This window comes from Thermobia domestica, chromosome 4, assembly GCF_964235325.1.
Source record: "Thermobia domestica chromosome 4, izTheDome1.hap1.1, whole genome shotgun sequence".
In the NCBI taxonomy this organism is placed as follows: Eukaryota; Metazoa; Arthropoda; class Insecta; order Zygentoma; family Lepismatidae; genus Thermobia; species Thermobia domestica.
The window spans coordinates 173,782,225-173,805,382 of NC_137457.1; the positions used below are offsets into that span (position 1 = coordinate 173,782,225).

A 23,158-nucleotide genomic window follows, 5' to 3' on the forward strand; every position below is an offset into this window, starting at 1 on the left:
ATTGGTAAGGCTTATTGGTACCCTTTTGTTATTGGTACCCTCGATTCATTTTCTCAACCAAATGTCATAATTTGCCAATGGGAGATCAGCAAAACGACACGACACTAAATTCACCAAGAATAGGTCGAACATTATCTATAAATCAAAATAGGAACAAACAAGAGAAGGGTATCCATGGGTTAATCATGACATTCAGCGAAACATCCATACCCACGTTAAATCTAGTATATTAGCAAATTCTAATACATTTTAAATTTAGGGATATAAGATATCAGACCAAATTTAGTGGACGAACTGATGATATTCCAGCAAGTGTATTTATATAGAAATTTCAAAAAGAATGTGACTTAATACGTATAAACTTGCAGGGTAAGCAAAAGAAATGTTTTTTTATTGAAAAATGTATATAAAAAGTTTGTTTCTTTAAACCGGATTTCTTTGGTTTAAACCAGGTTTTTTGGTTTAAATAATTTGCTGTAGGTATTTATATTATATAACGATAAAATAAGTTTGTTTCGCCTTAGTGTTATTATGCAGGAAGGATATTATGTTGGAAGGGGTCCCATAAGGTTAAAGCGGAATCCAAAAAACATCTCGGCTTACATCCGAGTGAAATTGTCCTGATTTTAACTCGAAATTGGGACTAATTTAAAACACATACTATACGTCTGGCTACTCACACCCGAAGGACTTCTGATAAAAATAAGTTGTACTGATATTTACATACTTGTTAATATAATTGTCAAGAGTCATTTCAAGACAAAAAGGCAAATAAACAGTTGCATAAGTGAAACTATTATTCAAAATTACATATGGACAATTTCGAAATACACCAGAGTACAGAAGAACTAAATTATTCGAAGTTAGTTCACTTCGACTTTCATTAGCCCAAGTTAAAGAAATACAATGACTTCATTTTCATATCAGTAAGAACAGTGAATAAAGATACGAATTATTTGAGTCCACTTTGGCAAAAAATATTTATAGACAAATGAATACCAAAGATACTTCCGATTTCAATAAATGCCTTTCGCGGGGTTGTATGACCAAGGAAAAAAATACGTCATTTCGACTTATTTTATCAATTGAAAACATTATTTAGATTTTTTTCTTTGATTACAATTACATAACAATAATAATTATAAAAATGTCACAAAAGCCATTCATAAACTTACAAAAACAACAAAATTTGCTTTTGTAGTATAATCTCTTTGTGTAAAGAATGGAGAATTTAAGTCTCAGGAGTGAAATGTGGTAACACACAAATGTTTGTTCATCAAGATTTTTCGTACACTTTTCACTTTTCGGTTTCACTTTTATGTACATTTTATTATACTTTTCTCTTTTAAGTTTAAACCAGCTTTTTTTAAAAAAAAACTGGTTCAAACCATGGTGTTTCCCAGCCAACCATATAAATAAGTCTAATGCTTTTAAAATCCTACCAGATGTAATAGAGATACACAGAATAAAAATAGGCGATTTCATCCCAAGTAGACAAATATCTCACAGATTTTGTAATAACAACTTGAAATTATTAGATCCATGCCATCCAGAATTTCGCATTATAACACCAATACTTATCCTTTAACCTTTTAAATTACATTAAATCGTTATATCCTCACAGTGTATTATTTTAATCATCTTCTTGCTAAAAATTTTGGAATTAAAATTTTGTCGACAGAATAACCCCATCGAAAATCAATCTAACCACTTAGAGATTAAGTATTGCTGTCAAGGCAGACAGTGGTCGTAACATCAGAGGGAACAGTTTTTTATGATGACAATAGTAATACAAATAAATATAATTTAAAACGTAATGGTAATTTCTCATTCTTCAGAAATAATCATTGCCTTAGGTACAATTCCCCATGTAATTTTAGATTCCGTAGGAGTTTTAGAAGTAAAAGAAATTTTAAGAAAACAGGGAGAAAGAAATAACGAATCAAATAGAATGCAAACTTCTGCGTAGGGTTGTGCTGTCGAGGGATCCAATTCATCTTTTCACTAACATTACTTAATGCTAGATATATCTGGAGTGGAATAGGTATAAACTGCGTCTGTAAACAATTGTTGTATTCTAGTGATAATATTTCACAATCTTTAGTGGAATTTTCTGAAATTGAAAGAATTCTTATTTTCTTCGGATTATGTAAATGCATGACGGTACATTTTAATACATAATCGTTATTGAATGGCCGCTGATAGTGTAAAGTATACTTGTTCACCTGATAATGACATCGTACAGACATAACTCAGTGCATTAAAGTTTTCTAGTTTAGAAGATTGATACCTCGCTTTTTGATAAATACATTTTGTAACTGTAAGGAACAATTAAGTACCAATGTCAGATGTCACGAAGATACCTTTATATTTCATTAGGCTCAGGAAAGACTTTCTGATCCGATCTTTAAACCTTAAAACCAGAGCCGGTTATCATCCTTTCTTATTCTGCTCTATTTGTTATTGAAAACAACTTAATGAAATGGATATGGGAGACAGCATAGGTAGCAATCGAACAGCGAAACCACAGCAAATAAAAGGAAAAACGAAAGAGAAAAACAATCAAAAGAAAAATCAAACGATAAGCTTTTTAATTAGGCTCAGGCCCTTGCTTTCAAAGCCAGTATCTGAAGGTCTAAAATTTGAAAGGGTAATCAGCATTGCCTTGACTATTATTTCCTTTACTTCGTTATTACCATTTTAGAGTATCTCCATTAACTTGGAACGCTACCATCCCAAAATTTTTGTTTTATATCTCATCGTTTTGAAACTGTTTTGCACCGTTTTGCGCCTTGATTAGAAAATTCTGTAAACTCACCATTATTGAGAAATTCAAAATTCAAAATGGTGATCCAATTTAATGTATTTCAGCCACCAACTCATTTTTAAGATATAACAGAACCAACATCATCTCCTACTATTGCAATGTTTTGCATCATCGTTCAAACATTTTATACCATAACTAAATCGAGAAAATAACACTTCAAAATTCAAAATTCGAAATTCGAAATTTGCCACAGAAGCAAAATTTAAGTTTCAATCTGTTATGAGTTACAGTATGTTTCGCACTCTTAGTAAATACCAATATTTCAATTTGTACTTTCACAAACACCGAGAAATTTAAAATTCTAAATGCCTAATTACCATTAATTTGGAACGCCACTAACTCGTTTCGAAGAGTTAAAATTTCAACGTCTTCTATGTGTTTTGCACCCTCAAAAACGTCGATATTTCGTTTTGCTCCCTACAGTTAATGTGAAATTTTTGAATTCGGAATGCCATATTACCATTCACTTGGAACGCCAGCAATTAGTATTGAAATATTAAGAACGTCACCGTATTTTACTAGTTTTGCACCCTCAGAAAATGCCGATATTTCAATTTGTAACCTTACAGTTAATGAGAAATTTCATATTCAAAATACCAGGTTAGCATTAACTTGGAACGCCACCAACTCATTTCAAAGAATTAACAATATCAGGATCTTATGCTAGTTATGAACCTTCAGAAAATGTCGATATTTAATTTTGTACCCACACAGTTAATGAAAAATTTAAAACTCAAAATGCCGACTTACAATTATTTTGAAATGCCACTAATTTGTACTGAATAATTAACACTAGCGTCCTCAACGAGTTTTACACCCTTAGAAAATGTTGATATTTCTTCTTGTTCCCTCACACTTAATGGGAAATTTCAAATTCGTAATGCTGAATTCAAATTAACTTGTAATACCGGCAATTGGCATTGAAGAATTAAGAACATCAACGTATTCTACGAGTTTTGAACCCTCGTAAAATGTGGATATTTCATTCTGTATTCCAGGAGTGATTTTTCCCTTTTTCAATTTCCTAATAATTTTTGCACTTTCCTCGGTACTTACAAATTTCGCGTTACTTACTTATTCTATTTGTATTGGTTATTCGAATTTGTTTCTTATATTTTTCTGACTTTCTATTTAATTATCCATTCCATCTTTCGGAAATAGCTTTTGCGTTAATTTTCTATAGTCTCCTTACTCTTTTAGGAAATGTTCCATCTTTTCTCCTGATTGTACAAAGTGTCAGTTGGTATTTTTTATTGTAAGTTTGTATGGAAATCCCTATTGATTAAGCTGAATATGCTTAGTTAGGAACGGCTCCTAGCCTTTTTCTTTGTTTTTATAATTTCTGCCTAGTATTTTTTTTTTAGCATTTCTGTAGGCTAGGAGTCTTCTTTCTTTCAAGTATGGAATTGCTGTTGCTGATAACTCTTTCTTTTCGGTCTCATAATTTTTCTTAATTTTTCCAGTTAGGGTACCAAAATTTGCCATATCCTACTCTCCGTGAGATTTTTCGCATGGATACCTTAATTGCCTGTTACGTAGCGTGTTCGATGTTTTGTAACATTTCAGTACTGCTTACATCAATATCCAGTTGCGGTAAAGTTAGTTTCTTTTTTTAAAGAAAACAACCTCAATTTATATTTTTGATGTTTTGTCTTTTCTTGTTTGTACTTGGTATGTTTAATTCTATATCGAATAGTATTATTTCATGATCACTTGTCTTTCTCAATCCGTAGAATGCCAAATGGTCATAATCTGATTCCCATAATCTTTACCCAAGATCAGGATTATCGAGTGCAGAGCTCCAATAATAAACGTGGTAGTCATGATAATCACATTGCTTCTTGAACTGAGCAAACAAGTAGTTGTCGTCCCTGCTATATTCGTACTTGGAGACGTAGGTCAGAATGAAGTCCAAAATGTGATACCGGCAGGCCATCCAGATGAACTCCTTACCCCTCATATGCTGAATTTAGGTGCGAAATTCGATACAGTTGTGTCGAAGGCAAGTCCCTTAATCTGATCCTGCAAGCCATATTATAGGATTGCCGACTTCAGCTTGAACTATACCAGTGCTCTTAGAGATCTGGGACACCAACAAGAAAATCTATGCTGTTTCCAGTTCCTACCAAAGGAACTTTATGACCATTGCTTCAATTGTAAGGATCAATGTGTGGCAGCATATGTGTATTTCATTGAAGTAGTAGTGGAACATATAGAGGTAGAGAAGCACCAGGCATTAGAGCTAGGGCAATCTTTTCTACTTATGTCTCGTTTTTTTCATTCGGTGACGTCGAATGGAACTTCTTGAAGTAGTATTTGATTCCATGTTTAGACCTGTCGATTTAGCCACAATTGCACTAGTAATAATTCTTTGCGGTCCAATGTATTCAGTACGCTCTAGTACTGAAGTTATATCTATGGTCGAAAGTGTATGAGGAGAATTGTAAACTTGTCAGTTATTCAATGGGTTTTATATACTGTATTCCATAGATTCGTGCCAACAAGAACATTGTTGAAATACATAAACCATTATATGGTTATCGTATTCGTGACAATATACCTCATGCAATATTCATAATAATTTCAAAAGTAAATACAAGTAAAATACATATTTTGGGAGACTTCTATATTGCGCATAATCCACTTCGTATTTCTCACACGGGTTCTCAATATCATATGGATGTAAAGCATAATGTGTCTCGTTATACAGCTAATTTTTCTTTAAAAGACCGTTGCTAATGTACCACCCTAATATATATTCTATATTCTATATATTCTATTATAGTAATGGAGGTTTTCTACTAAAAGTTGGAACTCGTTTCGATATTCTTTTTTATATCAAGTGAAAGCACAAATTACATCAAATCTTGCTTCCTCTGAGTGAACCTTGTGATGGACAAACATCGTGTGCGCGGGTTTTCTCGGGGTTCTCCAGTTTCTTCCCATTTTTTCATTCCACCATTTCACTCATCTCTCATCATCACCGTCTCCTTTAGCCTAACCGGCATAAGCTTGGGACGTAAAACTCAAAAATTTCATTTCATTCTTTACATCAAATATCAAGTGAACTTATCCGTCTATACAAATTGAATCTTAACTTGGATTGTTTCGGTTAGAAACCTGGAATCCTCTAATTTGAAAATCTACGGTTCTTCTACAATCTAAAGGAAGACAGTTTACTTATTGAGATTTAGAAAGAAAATATTTGTTTATACTAGAAGCAGACAAGAACTTTATATATATTAAATATATAGACCACATTTGTGTACCTTATAGAATACAACTTACGTTAAATGCAAACACCATGCTTGCAATATATATGCAGAGTTCAGCAATAGTTTTAAACAAGACCATTAAAACAATGGTAATTTATTGGAGAGAAAAAGATGCGAAGATATAACCGTGAAACAATGAGATGTATACCTTTTGAAGCATTTACTCCATTTCAATGGTTAATACAGTAATCATTGTTCATTGTTTTGAGAATGAACATATTTTGTTGCTATTGTATGCATTGTGCAATAAGTGTGTATACTTGCGGGGAGTATTTATTATTGTATTGTGAATATAAACTCTAATTGTAACGTGTCACATTGACATACCGTAAAGTTTTCTGCACACATTAATCAGAGTATTTATTGCAGAAATGATATAGGTAAGTAGCAAACAAATAAGAATTAGAACTGCGTTGATAATTAACTAGCAAGGAACGATATTTTCTCCCAGATAATTCCCTTCTTTTTGAATTAATATATTTGGCTGTGTGGATAGTTAGTTCTTTTCATTTACTAACTAATATTTGGTGAACAGTGAGAGAAATATTCAAATAATGTTCAATCAATGTATCACTACGCACTTCGAGGTATATGTTTCTTTTAAAATATGTGTATCTTCAAACTGCTATTAAAATATTTTCAAACATAAGCCTTAGATCCTGCCTTTCCACCAAAATTACCACCTTGCAGCCTCTCAGATGGTTAACTTTATTAGTATTTTATTTTCCAACGAGCTGAATGGAATTTAGTTTTAATACCTTCTTGTTTGTATTATTCGCCATAAGGGTACAATCAAATACTTATTTTAGTAATTCTACACTCTACGTTTCTAAATATTTCAAAATAAATACGAAACCTTGTATATTATATAACAATTATATATATATATATATATATATATATATATATATATATATATATATATATATATATATATATATATACTAATACTATTGAATAACAAGTCTAGCGGGCTTAAATAATTCTCTGACTTCTGTAAGAGTATTATCACATTGTATGTTATTGTTTCGTAAACTCAGTATCAACTAGAGCACGTGGAGCAGGCAAAAATATAAAGTCTGAGACAGTTGATTTCGTTAGCAAGTCGATGCAGTTTAGCATTGAAGTCTGTGCCACACTTAATAAAGAATAAATAGAACTAAATTCAATTCTTCGGTAGAGAGCTATGCCATTCAGTTTCACTGATACAAATGCTTAATGCTGACAAATTATTGACCATGAAGTATTTGATGAAATGTTAATGTGGTGGGAAATGTGATTTAAAAACTTCATTTAATTTCCCAGTCAGGGTGTCCTTATACACAACATCCCTTTACGTTTAACATTACGCGTAAAGACGTAACACAGTGCTCTACAGCTCACAGTTTTCGAGATCTGTTTTGTGTTTTGTGTGTCCCTGAATAAAATAAAGATTGGAATAATAAATTGACAAAGGACGCAGTAGTATAATATATCATAATTTCGTGTGAAGGAAGATTTTGTAATGAAACAGTCTATTTACCTTTCTAAAATAAAGCTTTTTAAAGGGACCGTTCAATTCAGGGAGTTCGTTTTTAAAGTTTATCTTATCGATACTTCTCGAGATTATCATATTATTTTATGAAAAATGTGCTTAATATGGAACGTACATAATTCTTCTCCGGATGTTAGCGAAAGAAAGGTGTTCGATTTGAAGATAATCAGAAAATGCATACTTCCACTTCTACCGGATATAGAACTATCTAAGTAAAAAGATAAAAGTATTGTTTAAAGATAAAATGTCATATCTCTACAGAATAAAACCTATGGCAGTATAAATCATTTTATGACTAATTCGCAAAATGAATACGCAAATTATTTCAATATGTAAGTTATTTTTTGATTACGAGATAGATTGCTAAGTATAGTCTAACTGCATAATGATGTTAGTTTGAGAAACTTGCCCACTAACAATTTCTAATAGCCTGGATTTCCTAATTGCTGATTCTGATTAGAATATACGTAATCATCTGAAATGGGTCTGCGCATATACAGCCTAACTTCGACTATAGCTTTAAAGTTACGATCATTTTCCCTGATTTTCGCAAGATGAGAACTATTAATTAAGAAACTCTTATGTTATAGACAAACATTATGTCACCCAAATTAGATAGATAAGATTAAAAAATCTTATCGCGAACCATGTTAATAAAATGTACTTATAAGCGTCAAAAAAGTGATTGCACTAGAAAAAGTGATTTGATTCATTAACAGTAACTTAAATTACAACCTTATTTTCTTTAGTACTTTTTAGGTGACTTCCTCCACAAAACACATAGTGAATAATACACACAATTATGAAAGTTATATTAATACAACACTAATAGCTTCATGATTTTTGCTTCATACACACTTATAGAGGGTGTTTCAAAATAACGCCGACAATGGGTTTACTCATAGCACAGCAATAACGCAATAAGTATATAAAACTTCTTGTGTAGGAGTTATATATTTCGGCGCAATAACAGGTCAAACATTTGCTGAAAAAGCACTCATCTAAGTTGTACCGTCACACTGATTAGGAACTGACACATTTTACTAAGAACGAAAGAAACTCATCAGAGATCCACAGTTTGCAGTGTAGAGATATAGGAAAAATTAGAAGTCCACAATTTGAGTCTAAACTTCAAGTATCCAAAAAGGACCAATGCTTTACTAGCAACGCATCCTTCGAAAAAATGTATAAATTCTACTTAGAAGGAATAACATGTAATGGTATTCAATCTTACTGAGGAAACTTTTTATAAAGTCACAGGCTACCTAAGTTATTAGCTAACGTTCAATGCCAAAATCATGTTGATTAACTATTAAAATTGTATATTTTACAGTTCAGTTACAATACAGCACTGTTTAAATATGTTTAGAAACATTTTTTTTAAAAAAAAGTGTAATGTTTTGATTCTCACTAATAAATAAGTATTAAAAGTTTCGATTCGTAAAATTACACACTGATCATTGTTAATATAGCGAACTTCAATTCATCTATTAGTTTCAGTAATAATGTATTGTAATTCGTGAGAACAATCTGTTGTGTTCAGAAGTCTGAAATTTTATTTTAAAATTTACTGTTTTATTAGTAATGAAACCCGTAATGATACGCATATGAATCTCAAATGTCTTAGTTATTTAGCTAAATGCAATATTTGAAGCGCGGATGGAAGACCGTAGAAGACCTTTTATACTATTCTCAAATCACAAATCTGGGGTTGTTAACCGCTTAATATGCTTGAAAGCTTGTGTGTGTCATTAACGTCATGTTTGAGGCATAGTTAACACGGTTTGTAAATAAAATTCCATTTACGTTACTGCTCTTGCATTACTTTGGTGTGACAAAAATCATAGTATCACATGGATCGCCGTTGTGTTAATACGAATTTCTTATTGTGTAATAAGTATCTGCATCTCTAATTGTTAGAAGTTACAGACCTAAAATTTGAGCTTGGTCGCATCTATTCTTTGATTTCGGAATACTACTATTCTCCCATGAATGATCGTTGTTAGTAAACGCTTTTCCACCACCAAACTCAAATTTAACGTTGACAAATCTGGTGTGTAAAGTACTAGTCTGTTTAGGTGAGACGTTATACATCATTGTTCTAGTGGTGCCTGCATATGTTAAAGAATTTCCTTCTAATTTTCTGAATTATGAGAATTCACTGGATGATTATTATTAATAGTCTCGTAAGTCTTTTAAACGCATTTTACATTAAACTGCTCAGCTATTAATGAAACCAATTGGAAGACAATTACGTAAAAGTAAACTACATGCTTTACGAAAAGGTGTAAAAACTCTACAGTGATCCATAAACCTACACTAATTAAATGGAGACTTATTCCATGTCTCTATCTAATTTTACTGCTTATTGAATGTATGGTAATTGGAAATGTATTGTTTTGTAATGCACATATATCTTTTTTGACAGCACAGTTTAGGAATCTTATGTTGGCAAGAAGTGACATGTTATTCTCAGGAAGAACATGGTATGATTTCATGATCAAAATCGGTGAATAAGTTACTAAGATGTCACAACTAGAAAAATATATAGACTAATAAAATAGTGTCATGTCGCAACTATTGATGTGCCAGTAACTTTAGAGAGACGTATTTCGATATCGTCTGATTTTGGGTTTTGAAATTCACCGACGTCGTGACAGGTCCAAATCAATTAAATTGATTGTGACATGCCGTTTATATTATGGATTCATGATGTTCTCAACATTGCGTTATATTGAATGCTACGTTCTCATTGGTTCTCCGTGACATCACTCATTAATTTGCACGTTTTGGCTTCTACGTTAGTGACATCGCTTAATAGTTTACTTCTTTCTGACTTACATAAAAATCGAATTTTAATTTTTCAAATTATAAACCAGCGTAGATTGTGGTCTTACAAGGTCTGATTTATTTATCGGTGTTACTTTTTAAAAATTAACACCCAACTATTTATCGCTGCAACGAATTTTAGATAAATTCAAAAGACAGTTGGGCTATTTAATTTTGAGGGTTTTGTACATTTTTCGAAAACCTCATTATTCAGTATCAGTGGAGTGATTGTTGAACTGTAATTATTTAGAGTTTCTAAAACTACGTATGAGAACCATATTGCTGTGCCTGATGAATTGTTACGTGGTGATATTTATAAACTACATATGATGGCCGAATCCTGCAACCTCACGCATCAGCAGTAAGCGTTCTACCATCGCATCACCATGCCCTCTAAAGCTAAGCATGAGAATCGAGGTTTGTTGATTTTAGTTTAGCGGCCCTTCCTACAGCAAAGCTACGACCTACAGCTTAAACTGGAATCCCAATCACAGAAGTGTGTGGCTCTAACCGCTTAGGTATGAGAAAGCTCAATTCACAAAAGGAAGGGCTGAGTAATTGTTAAAAGGTTTAAAGTTTACAAATTCGTTTCCTTAAATTTATAAATCAAAGCAAGATGCACTCTTCTGCGACAAAATGACATATGCGTAACGCCAATGTTTTATGTTATTCAAAGTTTCAAAGTTTATTGCAATTTTTAGATTTTCAAAACAAAAGCACAGTTTGTGTTATTCTTCTTGAAATTGACATATGCATAAGGCCAATGTTTGATATCAGTTAAAGTATCAAAATTCATTGTGAGAAACAATGTTTAGTACAATGATTCCCTGTGACATATCACATCTCAGCACACTTAAGAAATAAAGCTTACTCCTTCATGTGTTATTTTTATGACTACTGAATATTCGGTCACTTACACATTGATGTAATGAGTAAGATCATTGGAGAATAAAGTCTCGGGTTTGATTTCCATTATAACAATAATAAAACTTTTAGCATCCATTTTAGCCACTGAATTATTTAGGAAAGTGAAACGGAAATACATAGGCTACAGGTTTCATTTCCAGTATATCCATTTCAGCAGTGGGTCTATTTAAGGCGTGGAATCTGTCTGTCCATCTAGAATCAAACTCAGGCCATCCATTTAATTGTTAAGTTAAGAATTTTACTGAAGAGTTACGATTTACGGTTTATCACCAGGTCGTTTATTATGTATTTTGGGATTTTTCTTTCTTTGTATAACAAAGTAAATCAACGCTGCTAAATATCTTTCCCAGTTTAATTTTTTTATCGGAATTAATTCTCTTGTTTTTTTTTACAATGTCCGAATCGGGTATTACAGTTGTAAATGAAGTCACTCGACACTACATGCGATTCAGAGCTGGATGCTGAAAGTCCAATTTAACGCACTGCAGATATTACTGAGTGGGTACATAATAGTTTCTAAACGATGCTGGAATACTTATTTTAAAATATAAGCGATCAAAGTAAGGTTGCTTTATGATTGATATCTACATGTATTGATAATAAACGTGTGACTATCTGACAGGCCCGGAAACTGACACTGGAGACTATTGCGCCCAGTTTGAAGGAGTTTTGCCGAGCAATGATATGTTTCTCCTTCATGAAACATGTTTCGTTCATTTTCATCAATTGCATATTCCACGTGACTATGGTGGTAGTCTGCAGTAAGGAATGCAGCAAAATGACGAACTGCTGCGTAGCAAGTAAGGGATTCTTTCAGTAAACAACCAAGATCAATTATGTCCCGTGAATGCCCTAGTAATTGCTATTGATTAGAAGAAATACGTAAATATAGATATGAAACGACAAAAGCAGTATCTAGATCAACGTAGGTTTGTCGTAGACACACAAATAATGAATTATGTATGGATGCAAGAGTCAATTTAGGACATGGTCCCAGTGTAAATTAAACTCGACAGTTTCAGAATCATCTTAAATAGTACAAAATTATCGTTTACACTAGTTTTCCAGCAAGTGACATCATGTAGGAAGGGCCCAACGACTCAAATTGTACTCCCATAAATTTAGTTTTTAGACCTGGCATTTCGATAGTTAATTCTGCTTGTTTCGCTACCAGTTTCTGCTGGGAAACGTGCCATTAAATTATAAGGAGCGTAACAGACATATCAAAAGTTGTCCTCCAGCATGTTCAACATGTTTACAAAAACAGCTATGCAAATAGAGTCAAGTGTTGATGTTATGCGATGACTGGAATAGTCAATTTTATGGGGGATTATATTTCAATAACCATCGAAATGCATCATATCATCAATGAGAACCTGTCTGTATAATAGTAAAGTAATATAATATAACCTTAAATAGTAAAGTAATGTACCAGATGTTTCAGGTTATATTCTTGTCTACATACTGCACAACACACTCACGACTACAATGAAACGTTTAGAAATCTATGTAAATTTACTCCAGCATCACGTCAATGCTTGGTTATTCCTGCTTCGGTTTGAAACCGGGTGTACATTTGACCATGCATGCAAAGAAAACGCTATTTTATTTTTTGCATGGAGGACAAGAAAAATGATGATGACATATTCTTCCACGTTCTGAATTTATTGGTTGTACAATAAGCTAGTTATCCATGGCTGGAAACAGACAAATTCTTATCATGCAGTTCTGTAATGCATGAGCATTGAAGTTGTCTATGTACGACGTGAAGAATGTGTTTAGTTTATGACTACATTTCAGGCAGTAACAAAAGTTATTCCGTACTTAGAGATAGTAACAAACTCTTAAAATTTCGTGTTCCGTCGAAATTTTCTTAAGCCAATTCGCATTGGAATTCTACCGGGAAATGGTTACCAATAAAGAAGTGCACGTTCAATTGAAAGAATGCAATAGCTTGCTTACATTACCAAAACAGACGCAAATATGCGGCTCGAGAGATATAGATATTTCTTGCATGATTCCTAGTTGAAGGCTACACCGAGGTCCCGAGACGTCATAAAGCACATTTATGACCATGAAGGTTATTCTTCCCAAGGCTATTCGATTTGTATCACTAGAGGACTTAATCAGTCAATCTACGGCATCCCGAAAACACGATTAACTTCCATTACGAACTCACCGAACGAAAAATTGCGTGAAATCGGGTACATTGTTCAGGAAATGTCGGAATATGAATTACAACAAGTATTGAAGAAGAATCCGGCAATGGCAACATACCTGAAGAAACACCTCTACAAAGATAGCGCCCCCTTTTTATCGGAGACAGAACAAATTGTGTAAAACTGTAAAATGAAGGAAGACAAACAAGATATGTAGATTTTGTTACTTTATATCCTTTCATCAAAAATGAGGTAAATACCGCCGTAGGGCACCATGAGTTATCTACAGTGCGATAAGAATATGCCATGAAAATGTGAAGTAAATGGTTTAACAAAAATTAGCATCCTCCAGTGTCACCACTTCTGTCACCCTATAGATGTAACAATAAACTAGTGTTTCCAGTATGTGGCGCTTGTACTGAATAAATCAATCCTGACCCTACAGAGACATGCACACTCAATGATCAGAGCTGGGTCTCACTGGTGCACGAGAAACAAAAAGGCAATAGAACTGAGATATCAAACAATATAAATCTTTGAAATTTGGAAATATAACATTGTGTAATATTATCCAATTACGCAATTAAGTGATTTGTTCATTAATTCATCAATACGTTTCTCAAATCAAAGAAAAGAAATTTCTGGATGGCGAAGTACATGCATCACCAACGAATATAAAACTATGCAAACTAGTCTGTAATATAAAATTTATGCAAACCATCTTTGAGCGTGAAGACATTCCTTTGGAGACTGAAAATAGATTGCAGATTGAAAAATAATTCTTGAAAATAATCCTGCTTGAAGAAGTATTTTCACACTGAGTTTAAATTCTTATGCAGCGTTGAAACATTAGTACGATCAGTATTATTGAGCGGCCAAAAGAATTTTATGAGAAACTGATTTCATCCAGTAAATATGTCCATTAAGCTGTATCAACAAACGATACCATGTGGTGTGTGTTCTGCGAATACAATGAAAACATCTCGGTTTAAAATCAAAACACTAATCTTGATTTTTGAGTGACTATAACATGCCAGTCATGTCGGGAGCTATACAAGTACCTGGGATTTCTGCAGGAACATGTGTTGTACTTTGACACGAATTCTGTAATATTCACAGAAAAACCCGGAAATTCAACCATCGAATTTTCAACTTGCTTAGGTTCTATGCCAGATGAGATGCTTCCATATGGAGAACAAGCCTATATCAAAACATATGTTAATTGAGAACCCAAAAATAACGTTTAAAAAAATATCATCCTGATACTATCGTAACGAGATATATATGCAAGATCGGAGGATTTACGTTAAGCTATCAAGCTGGACAACACCCAAATTTTAGCGCCTTGAAAGAAGTGCTTTCCACTCAATGCCGTGGACAAGTGAGCATCACGATACCTCATAAATGACATGTACAGAAGACAATTGCATTGTTAGTGGTAAAAAGAAAAGTATACACAATCAAGTGTATAAAACAAGGTTTCAGAGACATCGAATCGTATGATAGGGTTTAGTACTTGTAACAAATGGACAAAAACTAGACCACAAAGAAGAAGGTAAAAACCCAAATTCCCGGCGAAACCATTTCCCTAGTAGCATACAACTTTCCATTTCTTTTCACCTTATCGTAAAGCAGCAACAGCAAAAGCGGAAGAAAAAATGAATGCAATTTCTTCATACATTCAAACTCAGAATAGGAATGCCTAAAGAATTGACCAGATCAAAAACAAGCACTGTTACACATCTGTCTTTTGCCTGTAAGTTTTTCATAATTTTATGTATATTTTTGTGTTATAAAATTTATATCCTTTTCTTTTTTCGGAAAACAAATTCGTATCAACATGAAAATTAACACATAGCTTCTTCTATTACCCAATGGCTACGTGTGCAAGACTCGAAGATGCCACGTTCCGCGTACATGTACTTAAGAATTCTGCACTTATTACCTCGGTAAATCTACATATTTTATGAGAAAAACAAATATCTTTAATTAAAATAAAAGTAGTTCAGAAAAGTATTCTGCACTATATCCGAAAACCCATTTTGTTTTGAACACTGGTAGTTTTACTTTCGTTTTTAAAAATATTGATTTGAAAAGTTCCACTTCAAAAACTTGGTTTGGGAAAACTTTGAGTTTTCTAGAATTTGGATAAAAATTTTTAGTTCAAAAATGTTTAAAGTGAAAACTTTAGTACGAAAAAAATTGTCAATAATTTGATTTCGAAAATGTTGATTTGAGAATGTGTAGTTTTCTGAAACAGTATAATATTTTAGTTCAAAAGAGTAATTTGAAACGTTTTAATTTAAAAATATGATTTGGAAATTGGATTTCGAAAATTTTGAAATAATACTTTTTTACTTTTCATAAATTAATTTATTCTTCAGTTCAAAAGTTGGCTTTGAAAATTTATATTTTGAAAAACGATTTGAAAATTTTGGATTATTGGATTTTATTTTTCCAAACTTTGTTTAAAAGCTGTTCGAAATAGTGACTTCAAACTTTTTAAATCTAAAAGTTTGTTTCTAATTCCTGAAATCTTTTAGTTTGAAAAGTATGGTTTGAATATTGTTTCAAAATTTTTAGTTTCAAAATTTTGATGTTTTAACATGGAAATGTTCTGAAACATTTAGTTTGAACATTTTCAGTATAAAATAAATTTAATTTTTCATAATTTGTTTTTTATTCTTAGTTTTACGATTTTTTTCGTTTACTTATTTAGAAAAAACGTGAAAATTAAATTACAAAACGTTAGTTTTAAAACTATTGGTTTAAAAATTATGTCCTGAAATTCTTAAATTTCACAAATTGTAGTTTCAATTAATATCTTTGTTAAATTGATAGACCGAAAGCCTTTTCTTGAAAATTTAGTTTGAAACATTTTAGTTTTCAAAATTTGTTTTGATATTTTCCATTTGAAAAATTTTGTTTAACATTTTTTTAGTTAGAAATGTTTGAAAGCTTTTAGTTTGAAAGTTCTTTTCTATCTCAAAAGCGTTTCGTATGTTTTTAGCTTTGAAATGTTGACTCAGCGGAACCAATTTGGAAGGAACCGGAACTGTTGAGAACGAAAAGAGGTTTTGCACTATTTTTATTATTTATTTATTTATTTATTTAAGAACATAATTCCAGATACAAACGAACTCCAGTTTACACTGGAATATCTAACATATTTAAAAGATGAAAAATAATTTAATAATAATAATGCAAAAGCAATAATAGCAACAACAACAAAATAATATGTGTAAATGATAACAAGAAAGTTGACAAGAGCTGTCCACTGTTTATCCACCAAAATTACATCGTAGTCCAGAGTTATTTGGATTTTCAAAATTAAATAAATTGGAAATCAACAAACCTTTGGTTAAATGCTTGAAATATTTGTACTGTATTTTGAATCATCCTTTCTGTCTTCATTCTATAGCGCTAAGTCATATTCGAGACCATTCTCCAACGAGATTTTAGCCTAGTATCGGATTCGGATGTCAACGATATCATTGCTAAGTGGTCATCTATAGTGAGATCAGATCCCCCTGACCTTGATAAGAGAGGACTACAATCCTCTTGGGACGATCCTCTTATAAATCACCACTTTTCAGCTCTACTTCAGTCATCCGATAACCCAGAAGATAAGGCCAGACTCCTAGCTACATCATCTCCAGAAGGAGGCGCTTGGCTCCATGCTATTCCGTCACCTTCTTTAGGATTACATCTTCCCAATGAAAGTTTTAGAATTGCCAGTGCACTGCGTTTGGGAGCAGATGTTTGCGAGCAACACATATGTCCTGCTTGTAGAAGTGTCGTAGACAAGAAGGGCCTTCATGGACTCTCTTGTGCCAATAGTGCGGGCAGACATTCACGCCACTCCAGCGTCAACGACATAATCATGAGGGCACTAATTTCAGCAGGAGTTCCTTCTATATGTGAACCGTTGGGATGTAGTCGTGCAGACGGCAAGAGGCCAGATGGTATGACCCTAATACCGTGGAAGATAGGAAAAGCACTTCTATGGGATTTTACTTGTTCCGACACCTTCGCCCCTTCAAATCTGCATTCTTCCTCAGCACAAGCTGGCAACGTGGCAACAGAAAAGCGCAGGAAGTATAGCAATTTACTCGACAAATATCATTTTGTCGCTATAGCTGTCGAATCGGGTGGTTCATGGGGTCCTGAAGGCCTTAACTTTATAAAAGAAGTTGGTCAGCGCATTTATTTGTCGTCAGGAGACGCTAGATCAACCTCTTTTCTACTGCAACGCATCAGTATGGCAGTACAAAGAGGGAACGTTGCATCAGTTTTGGGAACGCTACCCTCTGGTAAGGAACTGGAGGAGATCTTTTGTCTGTAATCTCGGCGAAGGTTTGAGGATGCTGTTGCGAGGCTTATCACAATAACGTGTATTAGTGGATAATTATATTTTGATATTCTGTAAAATGTAAATTGTGCACTGTTCAAGGAATGTAATCTTCTTTATTAGATGATCTTTAGGTGCTTCCTTGGATTCGGTATTGTACTTATGTACACCTTGTCTCAAAAAGGTTGAGCGCATTCTTTATTGCTGTTTCGAGGCAAAAATTTTCTAAGTCCAACTTCGGGTATTTTCGGGAAAAAGTAAACCAGGTTCGAACCTCGAAGCCAACCTTTGCAATCGGGAAAAATCTTGCAGATGTGTTTTTCTTCTTTTAAATATAATAAGACTTGTTACCAATTATATATAAAAAAGCAACATTGATTGAAATACTTAATGATACAATATTTCGAAACTGTATGAATGCCAGCGCATGCTTGTTTGTCATTTTGCTCTCCATACTTAATGGAATATTTAGATACGTAAACGAATCTTTCCATATGTAAAAGAATGGTGAAAGTTAAGACATAGAACATTATTCTCTCCTGAGTACTAAAATAAAAGTCAAAGTAGAACAAAAACAGCGTTTGCAGTGGATATGAATGTAATTATTATCTTAAATACCGCTATATATCGCTAGAAGTATTAATCGTGGAGCGCTTGTGTTAGCTCAGTGGTACGCCGTTGGATTTCAAATCGTAAGGTCGAGGGTTCGATTCTCATCTGAGTCAATTTTTTAAAATGAAATTCTATTTTCCGCAATGCATGAAAAATTATATAAAATAATTACATTAAAATACGTCAGTTGTATATATATAACATATAATCATTGCAGAACAAAGTGATTATTATGTTTAAAATATAACAGGTGTTCACAGTACGTTGGTATTCTATGATATATGTGAATGTTAAATACAAATTAAGAAAATATCTTCGCAATAAATAAATTATGTAGTGTATTTATTTGCAGCTATTTGTCATATAGGGGTTACTTCTGAACATTCGTATTACAGCATGTCATTGATATTCTTGAAAAATTATCCGAGGCATAAAAAGAGGGTATAAACAGAGAATCCAAAGTCGGAACGCTCGCAAGAAATTCATGAACCCCAAAGGTCACGTGAGCAGACTGGAATTGTCCTTATGAAGCATGCCACAGCAGAAAGTCTTTACATAGATTTTCAATTCAATACCTGATATATGCTTTTGCAATGTGCTCTCTCTCACTTTCTCGCTCGCTCACACTGTATTTATATATATGAAAGTGGATGTATGTGTGTGTTTCGACATAATTCTGATATGTCTAGAGCAATTTTAACCATATTTCTTACAGTCTGGAAAAGAGTACTGTCGGGATATATATAAAAAATGCTAGAAAAGGATCGATATTAGTATCGAATCCATAGTTTCGTGGTCGCTTAGGTAAACAGTTCTACTTTCAATTCAAGTCCAATTAAGCTCCCATTAGCACCCAGGGTAGTTACGTAGCGAAAAAAATATCGAAATCAACCAATATTAGAGCCGAAGCGTAAGTTTTCAGTGCCGCATTTCCCATTAGTCCAACTAGGCCCGTGCCTAGAGGGCAACATATTTGAAGAGCGCAAAGTTTAAATTTTTATTTTTTTCGTATGAAAAAGTTAAAAAAAATCGAGAGCAAATATACTATTTCATGAGCAGTCCTCTTTTACTATTCTAATATATTTAATGATAGCGTAAGAAATCTGAAAATAATTCAGAACATGTTTCCCATTTATTTTTTGTTACGTAATTGTAGCTGTAGCATCTAGTGAGTGGTATTTAACTGCAATAAATTCACTAATTAAGCATATTCGAATTAAGTTTTATTTGTAAGTTAGGGATCAAGGGGCGGAGAAATGTGTAGTTATTGGGGGCGCCGGGAGCAAAAGTGCGTAGGGTCGCCGAGCTTCTAAATGCAGCACTGTTCGCTAAATTAATTGGTAGAAATTTTAATGCCATTTAAGACCAAATTTAGTCCTAGCAGTGGCAGTATCCGTTTGCTGTCCTAGGAGGAATGAAAGGGACTGACATCAAAATTATAAAAAAAAGACCTACATTAGTGTCGAATCTATAATTTTGGGGGTCTCTTAGGTAAAGATTGGAACTTCAGATGCTATGTAAGTTAAGCCCTCATTAACACAATGAAGGAGTTTGTGAAATTTGTGACATGTAGAAATAATTGAAAATAACCAATGTTAGTATACAACCCATATCTTTCGTGGTCGCCAAGTTCATTGGGAGCAGTTCTGATGACCTTTAAGTTTAAGTTCAACTTCCAGTAAGAGTAAGATCCCCCAGCACATCTAATAAGGAGAGCGTAGTTTTGGAATGTCTGGGACAACATTTATCAAACTTGGGGGACATATTACTTTCAATCTAAGAAGAAAATATTGTAGTAGTATGAAGTTATGGAAGTTGGGAGGTGTGACATGTAAAAATAATGTAAAACGACTGATCTTAGTGTTTTATCCATAATTTTCTCGGTCGTTGAGATGGATAGTGATGCTCCCAATGGAGGTTACATCCAAATTCATCCCCATCTTCACAGGATGATGGCCTGGGAGAGCTAAAAATAAAATCTCAAAAATTACTTAAATATTTGTCGAATTCATAGTTTTCGGGGTGAAAAAGCGTTTCTAATAACTTTGGAAGGTAATTTGTACCCACGTCAAGATGGGCTTTTTAATCATATCAATTTCTCACCTTAAGAAGAAATTACCATTAAAATTATGATATTAAGCTAACCTTCGCAATCGATGAAAAAATTATGTGGATGTATGTTTCGTCTTTTAAATGAAACAAGACATGTTAAAATCAAAGATGGAGTGGGTCAGTGGGTCGGTTGGTAAGTGGGTGAAATGGGTCAAGATTTGTGAGTGGATCAGTGGATCGTGGGTCAAAAGGACGTGACCTACTGCGAAACACCACTCACCGTGACTCACACTGGCTCACCCGGTGGCCACCCTTTTAGTCCAAAGATATTTCGTCCAAAGAACATTTCGTCCAGAGACATTTAATCCAAAGACATTTGGTCCAAAGGACAATTCGTCCAAATGACATTTCGTCCAAAATACAATTGGTACAAAGGACATTTCGTCCAAAGGAGAATTGGTCCAAAGGACATTTCGTTCAGGGATGTTTAGTTCAAAGCACATTTCGTCCAAAGAACATTTGGTCCGGTAACGCTTGGGGGTCAAGGGTTTGTTTCTATTAGAAGAGTAAAAGTTATTCATATAACATTATGACTCAGTAGCTTCTTATTTCTAAAGGAAATTTGAAATAGAGATTTATTCCGCAATTTACATTTTGATAGAACAAATAGTGCTGAGATATTCAGAAAAACGTAAACGCCTGAACACAACATGGCCGAACAACAGGAGTGAGGGAAAGGTTGTAGTGTGAAGTATGTTGCTGTAATAGCTGCTAACATAACATCTAAAATTTTCATGTTGTGAATGAAATAGTTCTAAAATAAGTACCGGTAACTAAAATTAATGGAGTTTAAATTTGAGTAAGTTAAATATTAGGTATTCAAACCCTTGTGTTAGAAAAGTGAAAAATTATGTGTCAAGTATCTTTGAAGAAATACTGAGAACAGAAAAATACACATGTGTGAAATATATTCTTAGTGTCCAAAGATAATACTCTTAAACAGTCACATTCTTGGCTGCAACATTGTGAAAAGTGATTGACAAATATAAGATGAAAGTTGGAACATTTCGTGTAGAATATACGTATCTTTTCAGGTTAACCACAAGTCTGGTTTCTATTTGTAGACTATTGATAGTGTGTAACTTCGGCAGACGTTTCTACATAATTAGTGAGTTGTATGACAAACCAGAATTGTTAACTTGTCTTGTATTTTTATTTCAGTGTTACTCCTTATGCAAATATACTATATACTTTTGCTTTCATATTAATTTTCTCGGTACAGCACAGTACATTTAAGATATTCATTGCAAAGTCTCAAACCAAATACAAGATTCACATGACCATGCGGAGGCAATGTTGTCCGCAAATGAAGAGGGAGTATGCTCTTCAAAGGGTTGTTTATCATTTTGGGAGGTGAATTCCTTAACCAACGAAGCTACAACTGTATTTCTGCGAAGCTAAAACTGTATTTTTGTAAAATTATTAATGAAAGCAAAGAAAGGTGGCCATTTAGTTTTCAGGAGTTTACGTTTTTTCTGAATATCTTAACATATATTTGTTTTATCGAAAAGAAAATTGCGGAATAAATCTCTATTTCAAAATTTCCTTTAGAAATAAGAAGCTACACAACTAACACTTCCCAAGTGTAACACTCCAATTTTGATAAAAATTTGGCAGGCAGATACTACACATAAACTAAGTAAATACGTGTTTTTTTATTTTCTGCGGAAAAACGGTTTTAGGGGGCAAAAGCCCCCACCCAAAATTTTGAAAGTTGTCGCCCGAAAGGCAAGAAGAAGTGGACCGAAATGAATGAAATCGTGCACAAATATTGTAGACGAAAAATGAGGGAATACGGGTTTCGTGTTTTTCTAGAAAGAATGGTTGGGTGGGGCGCGGACCTCTCCAAACCTTTGCTCATGAAATATCAAAAGTGCCAGTAACAGTATGTCAGAAGTGCCTAAATTTACATGAAGAATTGCAACGAAACTTTGTGTATGGACAATATGCAAAAAATAAATGAACACAGGTTTTTTTATTTTCTGCGAAAAAAGGGTTATAGGGTGCAAAAACTCCTACCCAAAGTTTTGAAAGTTGAAGCTCGAAAGCCAAGAAGTGGACCGAAGTGAATGAAATTGTATGTAGATATTGGATACGTAAAATAAGGCCTTTCGTGTTTCACAAGTGTCTCCATCTGATTTCTTCAATTTTGGCAGATCAACAACAAGCACAAACAGTATAGTGTATTTTATAGCATTTCAGGAGGCACCTTTAACCCTTACAATGTTTTTCCGCATAAACAAAAACACGTGTCGATTAATTTCCTGCTTGCTGTTGATGTGCCAAATTTGAAGCAAAATGGATAGGGATACTTCAGAAACACGAAAGACCTTATTTTACATAGGGTCTCTAAAATGTCTACCCACAATTTCATTTGCTTTGGTCCACTACTTCCTGCGCTATTACTGTAATATTTACTTTTTTTCGGAGAAGGCCTAGGCCCCAACACTGTTTTCCGCACAAATTAAAACACGTTTCGTTTATTGTTTTGCGAATTGTCCCTATACGAGGTTTCGTTGCAATTCTCCATAC

At 33.5% G+C, this 23,158-nt stretch overlaps 1 protein-coding gene across 4 annotated transcripts in view; it reads left to right on the forward strand.

Annotated features, from left to right (window-relative positions):
• Positions 1-6,411: 6,411 nt before the first annotated feature.
• Positions 6,412-23,158, forward strand: part of LOC145683399 (hemolymph lipopolysaccharide-binding protein-like) — a 561,992-nt gene continuing 545,245 nt past the window's right edge. For 2 of the 4 annotated variants that reach the window (XM_081754731.1, XM_081754730.1), the window contains exon 1: positions 6,412-6,482. The gene's annotated coding sequence lies outside the window, so the exon portion shown is untranslated. Of the gene's footprint in view, positions 6,483-16,558; positions 16,626-23,158 lie in introns of those variants that run through there. The other 2 variants (XM_081754732.1, XM_081754733.1) reach the window with 2 other exon arrangements.